The sequence below is a fragment of the Leopardus geoffroyi genome, chromosome D3 (assembly GCF_018350155.1).
Source record: "Leopardus geoffroyi isolate Oge1 chromosome D3, O.geoffroyi_Oge1_pat1.0, whole genome shotgun sequence".
Taxonomy (NCBI): domain Eukaryota; kingdom Metazoa; phylum Chordata; class Mammalia; order Carnivora; family Felidae; genus Leopardus; species Leopardus geoffroyi.
Genome location: NC_059339.1, coordinates 74,645,646 through 74,653,368, shown reverse-complemented (window position 1 = coordinate 74,653,368; position 7,723 = coordinate 74,645,646). Strand labels below are relative to the sequence as shown.

The 7,723-nt window shown below is 39.4% G+C and overlaps 1 long non-coding RNA gene across 1 annotated transcript; it reads left to right on the top strand.

The window, feature by feature from the left end:
- Positions 1–3,108: 3,108 nt before the first annotated feature.
- Positions 3,109–5,433, top strand: LOC123588499. Its single transcript, XR_006707886.1, has 3 exons — positions 3,109–3,367; positions 4,149–4,173; positions 5,272–5,433. It is a non-coding gene; the product is annotated as an uncharacterized LOC123588499 (long non-coding RNA).
- The last annotated feature ends 2,290 nt before the right edge of the window (positions 5,434–7,723 follow it).

Below are 7,723 nucleotides of genomic sequence, written 5' to 3'. Positions count from 1 at the left end.
CCTGTGAATGAGAACTGCAGATAGTCTACAGCAGGCCAAGATTGTGAAGAAGAATGACAAAAACCAAAGTCGCTACATGAGAACAAATCAACAAAGTGAAATCTGAAAGAGGGACAGCTCCCCACCCCCCCCCCCACCAAAAAAAAAGACAAGAAAAATGTGCTTCTTGACATTCAGAGTATTTTCAATTAAGTTGAACTAAAGCTTGGGGAAATGGCAGAAGAGAAGATGGAGAAAACAGATACCTTCAAGTTATAAAAAAAAAAAAAGAAAATGAGTACATGCCTTTTTGGTGGTTTGAAAAAACTGGAAGCAAATATTTCTAAAAGTCCAGTATCAGTAGTTAACAGATAAATGGGCAAATAAAGGGAAGAGCTAATTTACAAAGGAGAAGAAATGTAAAGAAAAATATCCCTTTCCACTAGAAAAAAACCTATTTTTTAATGATGCATTGTTTTGGTCTGTTAAATTCACATTTTTAGAAGTGTGTAATTCCCATTGATGGTGAGGATCAGAAGAAATGGACACTTTTAAACATTTCTGATGGTACTCTGAACTAGCACTACTCTTTTGCAAAGAAATTTGGCAATGTGTATCAAAATTCTCAAGTGTTTCTATACTTTAGCCTCTTCAGAAAATTGATTCTAAGAAAATAATCTCAAGTATACAAACAAAAATATTCATTGCATTATAGGTCATTTTGACCCATAGTCAAAATATGGAACAACCCCCAAAATGTCTTGAAATATAAGAATGACAGATCCATTTAATGAAATATGATTGCAAAAATGATAATTATAAAGACTATACAAAACCTAGGAAATAATCTTCCCATAATATTGACTGAAAAAGAGCAAGTAAAAAACTTCTATGGTAATAACTGTGGACAATCAAAATTTCGTATCAGTGAAAAGACCGGAAAGAAATATACTGAAGCAATAGCAGAGATTGTACCGACATGGTGGCATTCTTGCTGATTATATATTTCTTCTCCATTTGCCATACCTTCTTCAATGTGTGGCATGAGAAAGAGAGAGAGAGAGAGAGAGAGTATGCAAGAAGGGGAAGGGGCAAAGAGAGGGAGAGAGAATCCCACGCAGGCTCCACACTGTCAGCATGGAGCCCAATGTGGGCTTGATCCCACAAACTGTGAGATAATGACCTGAGCCAAAATCAAGACTCAGATGCTTAACTGAGCCACCCAGGCGCCCCAGGAATAAATGTGGTATTTTAAAAATCAGTATATTTTTTAAAACCTCATTGAAGGAACAATCCAAAAAACAAAACAAAACAAAACAAAAAAACAAAAAACATAACCAAAAAAAAAAAAAAACCAGCAAAAAACTATGAGCTAGACAAGTACAGATACAGATAGTATCCATATTTAAGAGAAAGCTAGTAGGAAGACATCTAAATAGGTCTTATGATTTATAAAATGATGGATCTCTTTTATCTGGAAGACAAAAATGTATTGAAACATCCAAAAAAGCTTTGTAAAGAGGAATTCATGTCAAATGAATTGAATTTCTCTCTAAAATAGGTTGGAATGTACACAGATAAGGGAGAAAATAACAGATATCTATGAGACGGCCTGGGCTAAGAATATTGTGTTCTTGTCATTTTAGTCCCCATGGAGTCTATCCACAGTCCTGTTGGACAGTGTTTCAGAGTGTTTTCCCTGAGGCCAACGGGCTCTATTAGACTTCTTGAGTTCTCTTCCAGCTCGACAATTCTGTGAAATGTGTTTAATAATTAAACAAGAAACTAAGGAAGAAAACTTCCCTGGTATTTGATTCCAGTTGGTGAATTCAGTGAGATCCAATCATTAAGTGAAAAAACCTGTTTTTGTTTTTTTTTTCAATTCTTGCTACAAGTGTGGTCACCTCTCATTGAAATAATCTTTCCACAAGTTGTTCACTGCCTGCTCAATCAGGAAATGGAAAGGAGACACTCTTTTTACTAGTAAATTTTTAAAAAAATTCTTGTAATTGACTATGATAATATCTACCCAAACAGAGACAGAGCATGGTTAAAATGTCTGGGAACGAGCAAGGAAACGTGGTCTAATGCAAGGAAACGTGGTCTAATGCAGTAGTGGTGGACTCACCACAAGATGGTCCAAAGGGTTTTTCTCTATTTGTAGTTCCCATATTGAAGAAAAATTTGCAATTCTTGCACTTTCATGGAACAACAGACTGTGATTTAAATTTCTCAGTTTGTGTAGCTCATTTTGTACATCACCGCGTTTTGTGTTCTATCGCATATCTGGTCTTTATACTTTTTGACTTTCCCTCAAAGATACTGGGATGTCACAGGTGTCCTACTGGGGACGCTGGAGGCCAGGTGGGGACAGGAGGGAGTAGCACCCTCCACCGCTCTCAGAAATACCTTCCTCCTGAGACCCACGTCAGGACGACATTCCGTTTGGCTCCAGAAATGAGGAGTGAAAACAAAGGTATTTCCAATGTAGGTGGAGAAGACAGGAAACAGAATCAATTTTGTGGAGTGCTTGCTTTTTGCACAGTATGTCACTGCCCTAGATGAAGGTCAAAAAGAGTTTAGACAGTGTCTGTTGTCTTCTGAAGAGTTAATACTCTAATGGGAAGACAAGTATACACGGAAAAAAGAAGAGAAGGTTAATTTCTATAAAAAATTAAATGGAGCAAATGAGGAGGCAAGAAACATAACAAATCCCTTGGTTGGTGTACAATTTGTCCCTGAAGCCTACAGTCTAAGATCTTTGTAAAGGGAAGAATTACAGAAACTTTACTAAGAACAGCAAGACTTGAGAGTAGAGAGGTCATTTGCCTCTGGTTGTAGGCATTTGTTCATGTTCGTACCAAATGGTAAGGTACTCTTTATTTTTTGAAGTATATTCTTAGAAACACCGTGGCTCATTAGTTTTACGTCTCTAGTGATGTTTGTCAATTACATTGTTAAGATTCAATGTTTTTTGAGAAGCTGCATTTTACAGAGACTACAGTGCTAGTGTTAATAATTTCTCTTTGGCTGATTATGGTCCAAATCAGGGGATAATATAAGCCCCGAGATTCAATACAGCAAAGTGCTATATGCCCTTCTCAAATTCACAGGAGGACTCATTAAACTTTGTTGTCCATCCTTGAGTGAATCCCAAATAATTTCGATGATTGGATGAGCAGCATGCTATATGGAGAGGAAGAAAGGCTGACTTACAGACTATTTCTTTATATGCGTGGCTACTTGTTTTCTTTCTTGTTCTGAAATTTTAAAATCCTGCAGGAACTGGAATGTGCTTAACCATGTGCTGCCCAGAAGGGATTACGGCAATAATGAAAGGAAATTGCGACTCAGTCTGAAGAATGCCCTGCCTGTGCTAGCATGGCAAGTATGTTGTCTTATGAAAATATATACAACTCCCCTTGCTTCAAACTCACATGTTTTGTTAAGATGGTAAATATGTCACCTTTCCATGTGGGCCTGCTGTTGATTTGCTTAGTATTTTAGCGGAGAGGACAAGAGTTTACTTTCACACCAAGGAAAAAGCCCCGAATTGACGAGACTTTGTAAATGAGAGTTTATGGCAGGCTTTTAGAAATATTGTGATTGTCCCTGGAAAGAGCAGTAGATGTCTCCTCTTCATTTAGACTTTCCAAGTATCTATTGTCCCCAAATGACTCTACCTGTCTGGAATTTACAGGGTTTGAAGCCGCCGATTTAATGTGCCGCCCCCCAGGCCTGAAGTTTTGAGTGAAGGTGAAAGTAATACTTTCAACCAAACAATAATGTGCCTGCTTCAATCCACCACTGTGTCTTCTTCTACAAAAGAATCCTCCTCAGACAAAACAAACAAACAGACACTTTACTATCAAATATATTAACTGATTCAATATATACTAGAATAATATATCTATATGTGAACCGGTCTCTTTTCTTTCCACATTCTTACCTTAATCCAGAAAATGTCATCAGCAAATACGAAACTCTGGCCAGGTTAGGCCCTGATTTTAATCCACATCAACCACTATTGCCTGAAATCCACGTGGCAGGGACTGGCATTTACTGGGAACTCACTTTGTGACAGAGACTATAGAGTAATTTATACCTATTGTTTCAGTTGATTCTCACGACCTACTTTGGAGATACTTGTCATTATTTCCATTTTACAGATGAGGAGACTGAAGCAGAAAAAATGTAAGTAAATGTCCTAAGGTGATTCAGCTACTAAGTGGCCAATCCAGTATGAAACCTCAGATCGTATGCTATTTACATCACTGCTAGATAATCATTGTGCAACTGCAGGGCGGCTTATAGAATTCACTGACTCATCTTATAAAGAAAATATGCATCTACGAGCACAACACTGGGAGTTTCTAAGAGATCAAGAACAACAATAGTGAAAGGAAAGAGCAAGTCAAGATTCCTAAAAAGACAAACAGCAGGTTTAGCAGGTGTTAGGGCCAGATGCAATCAACACACATGTCATGATAGGCACCAAATATTGTATTTTTGAAACATTTAAGGAAATGATTTATCTAGATTAAGATCTTGATTCAAAAAAATTACTCACATGAGACTAGTCATATAGGAATTTCATTTTGAGGTCTTTTTAAAAAAATGTATTAAAAGTTATGATGCAAGGAGTTTCAACAGAATGGAATTTTGTTTTCACTGAGTGTCTGGTGTGAACATCCCACTGCTCAGAATGGTCACTGCTTGAGGACAGAGAGAACATTTCATTGGTTTTTGACAGAGCGATTGATTGATTGATAAAGCAATCCTATTGATTTTGAGGCAGCCCCTGACAGGATCTGCCAGTCATGAAGAGAAATTTCTTTGACATTGGGATTTGGTGTATCTTGCCCAATTGTTAGGACTGGATAACAGTCCCAGCAGGAAGACTCAGGGAAAGGTGGAGAACCAGGGGATAGGAATAAATGGTGGTATTAGGTGATATACAAAATAGCACACAATCCAAAGGCATGTTATGGTATTTCTGTCTAGATTATCCAATTAACAGCAAGGTGGGTTTGGGGGATGGGTAGAAGTGAGGAAGCATTCTTTCATTCTTTTTCTAAAAAACCTTCAGGAGGTTTTTGGGGGTTTTGGTTTGCTTTTACATTGTCATGATTGCTTATAAATAAAACATTAAAAAAATACACACACACATATGTGTGTGTGTGTGTGTGTGTGTGTGTGTGTGTGTATTTTACACAGGCACTGTCATCAATGTGTTTGATGATAGACAGATTTTTTTTTAATGATAACTCTGCTCCTTTCTCTAAATTACAGATAATCACAAGCAGAGTTGGGGGGTGTTTTCAAATGGTTGCAAATCCTCAGCTCATGTGATAAAAGATGCTGACATTAATATTCTGGTGTGCAAGCTCATTCCTTCAGCCAGCTGTGAGGCAGAGGCTCTGCGACCGAGGTGAGACTACCGCAATGTGCAACGTGTACGGGGTCCTCCGAAAGGCTGATCTGTTACTTGCACCTTGAGCAAATTGTGGCAGCTTGACTGTTTCCATGGGTGAGCGGAAGTGGCTCTGTTTTCTCGCTGCTGCGTTCAATTTACTGGCTGCCTCGGAAGGTTCAGAGCAGGCCCAGGGTTTGACTGTTAACTATTTATTTTCTATCAGTTTCTAGACTTCATCTATCTTTGAACTCCCTGGCTTACAGAGGAGAGATGAAATCAATAGTATTTAGCTCTAGTGACCGCATGTGTTCATTAACCAAATCTCCATCTTGCTTCAAGCCCCAGAGAACAGCCCAGTGTTTTAACGGGTAACGCTAGGTTAAGTTGCAAAGACTTCTTGGAGAGGAAAAGTACCCCACACCCACCTTGCTACTTTCTGGATGCTCCAGCAATGAACCTATACGTTCTTATATCATTACCTAGTTATTTCTTATGTTTTCTTGCCTTCCTATACAGATTTCTATGTCCTTGAGTTTAGAAAATGATGTCTCCTTCAAATCCTTCCCAGCTTCTAACTATACGGTTGGTTTAAACACAACCCTTACTGGTTGTGAAGAGCTACGAACAGAGTCCGACAGACATCCAGCAAATGCTCTGTGAATGTTTGTTGCTGTAGAATTTTAAAACTGAAGTTATTGAAAAAAAGCCACAAGGTTTGACATGACTAAGGAGTATCTGGGCCATTTCTGGCGGAGCCTCCGTTTCTTTCCATCCTTCTTGCCCTCTGGATTGATGCTTGGCTCCGAGGCTTCACCTTGGCTCTGGCTACAACCAAACAAGGTCCTTCACAAATACCTCTGCCCATCAATACCCCCAACCCAATCTCTGTGACTCCACACTCCAAAGTGACCTCGTACTCCAGCTGAAACAGACGCTGGGCTGCCTAGTATCTGTGCCCACTGGGAAGTGTCTGCTTCCCACTGCCACGCTTTCCCAGGAATGTCCTCTCAGCCCACATCCAGGCAATACCTCAAACCCCTCCTCCCGGAGGGCTTTGCTGACCTACTCCCTGAGATTGATGACTCCTTTTGTGTCCTCACAGTAATCTGTATACTCTCGACATCATTGATCCTGCTTATTTGGCTATCTCTCTCCCCTATCAGATAGAAGTCTGCAGAAAACAGGGTTGTGTCTTAGTCATCCTTGTAGCTCTGTTCTTGACATGTAAGGTGTGGTAAATAAATGTTTCTAAATGAAAGCATGAACACCCACCCCTCTGTGTAAATTTCTAGGGTAACACTTGCTGTGCCCCACCCACATCCTGCATCCCAGCATCCACCCAGCCTCAGGGCGATCTGGTCATTTGGCCTTTGTCCCCTTCCTGGCACTTTCCTGACAACTCTCACTTTTATCTACCTTTTGGATTTTCTCTCTAATGCTTGGTGGAGATCTAGTAATTATGATTGTTTAGCACCAAAATTCTTCCTTTATTTGAAAAGGAGATAGGCTTCTAAGAGGTACTGAAGGATAAAATAAAATAGCCATCTTGAGATAATTTAGCTCAATCCAACTATGCAACCATGCATGCTGTTGCAGACCTCATAAGAGACTGTTAGTGTCCTACTAGACAGGGAAAAATCTACGAGAATGAAGTACCTGTATACTTAAAGCCACGACTTTTTCAAAGACTGAGCAGAAAAATATGAAGAACAAAGAGCCACAGGGACTGATGACAAGAGAAACAAAAGCAATCATCCAGTCCACCAGCTCAGAGCTGGTCACAGAGGTTGTAGGTGGTTGAGCCTCCATCAGAAGGAAGGCCTCGTATCACCCACAGAAGACTTATGCTATCAGTGTTTAGGCAGAATTAAAACATCCTATGCTGCCAAGCATAACCATCCTTTTGGTCACAGACATGGTCATTGGGTTTATTCACTGACAAACCAGAGTCTTGACATTGCTCCTTACGGGTGGAGAACAGGAGATAACAGAGAAGTTATTTTGTTTTTTGGGTTCTGTTGGGTTTTATTTGTTTGTAAATCTCATGTTTTTAAATCTATGTGCATACTACTTCCAGCAAAGACATTTCTTACATTATGCACTGCACACATAGTTGAACATACACCTTCATCAAGGAACAATGAAGGAAGACTGTTTTTCTAATAGCCATAGAGGAAACAGGATAATGGGGAAAGTGGCAAAATCAAAAGGAATGCTAATGCCTATGCAAATAAGGACAAAGTATAAGGAGTTCAGAATGGTCAAGCAGAGAACTAATCGTCTCTTGCCACTGTCCTGTTCATCCAGTTGAGCTGGATGTCTATTGAG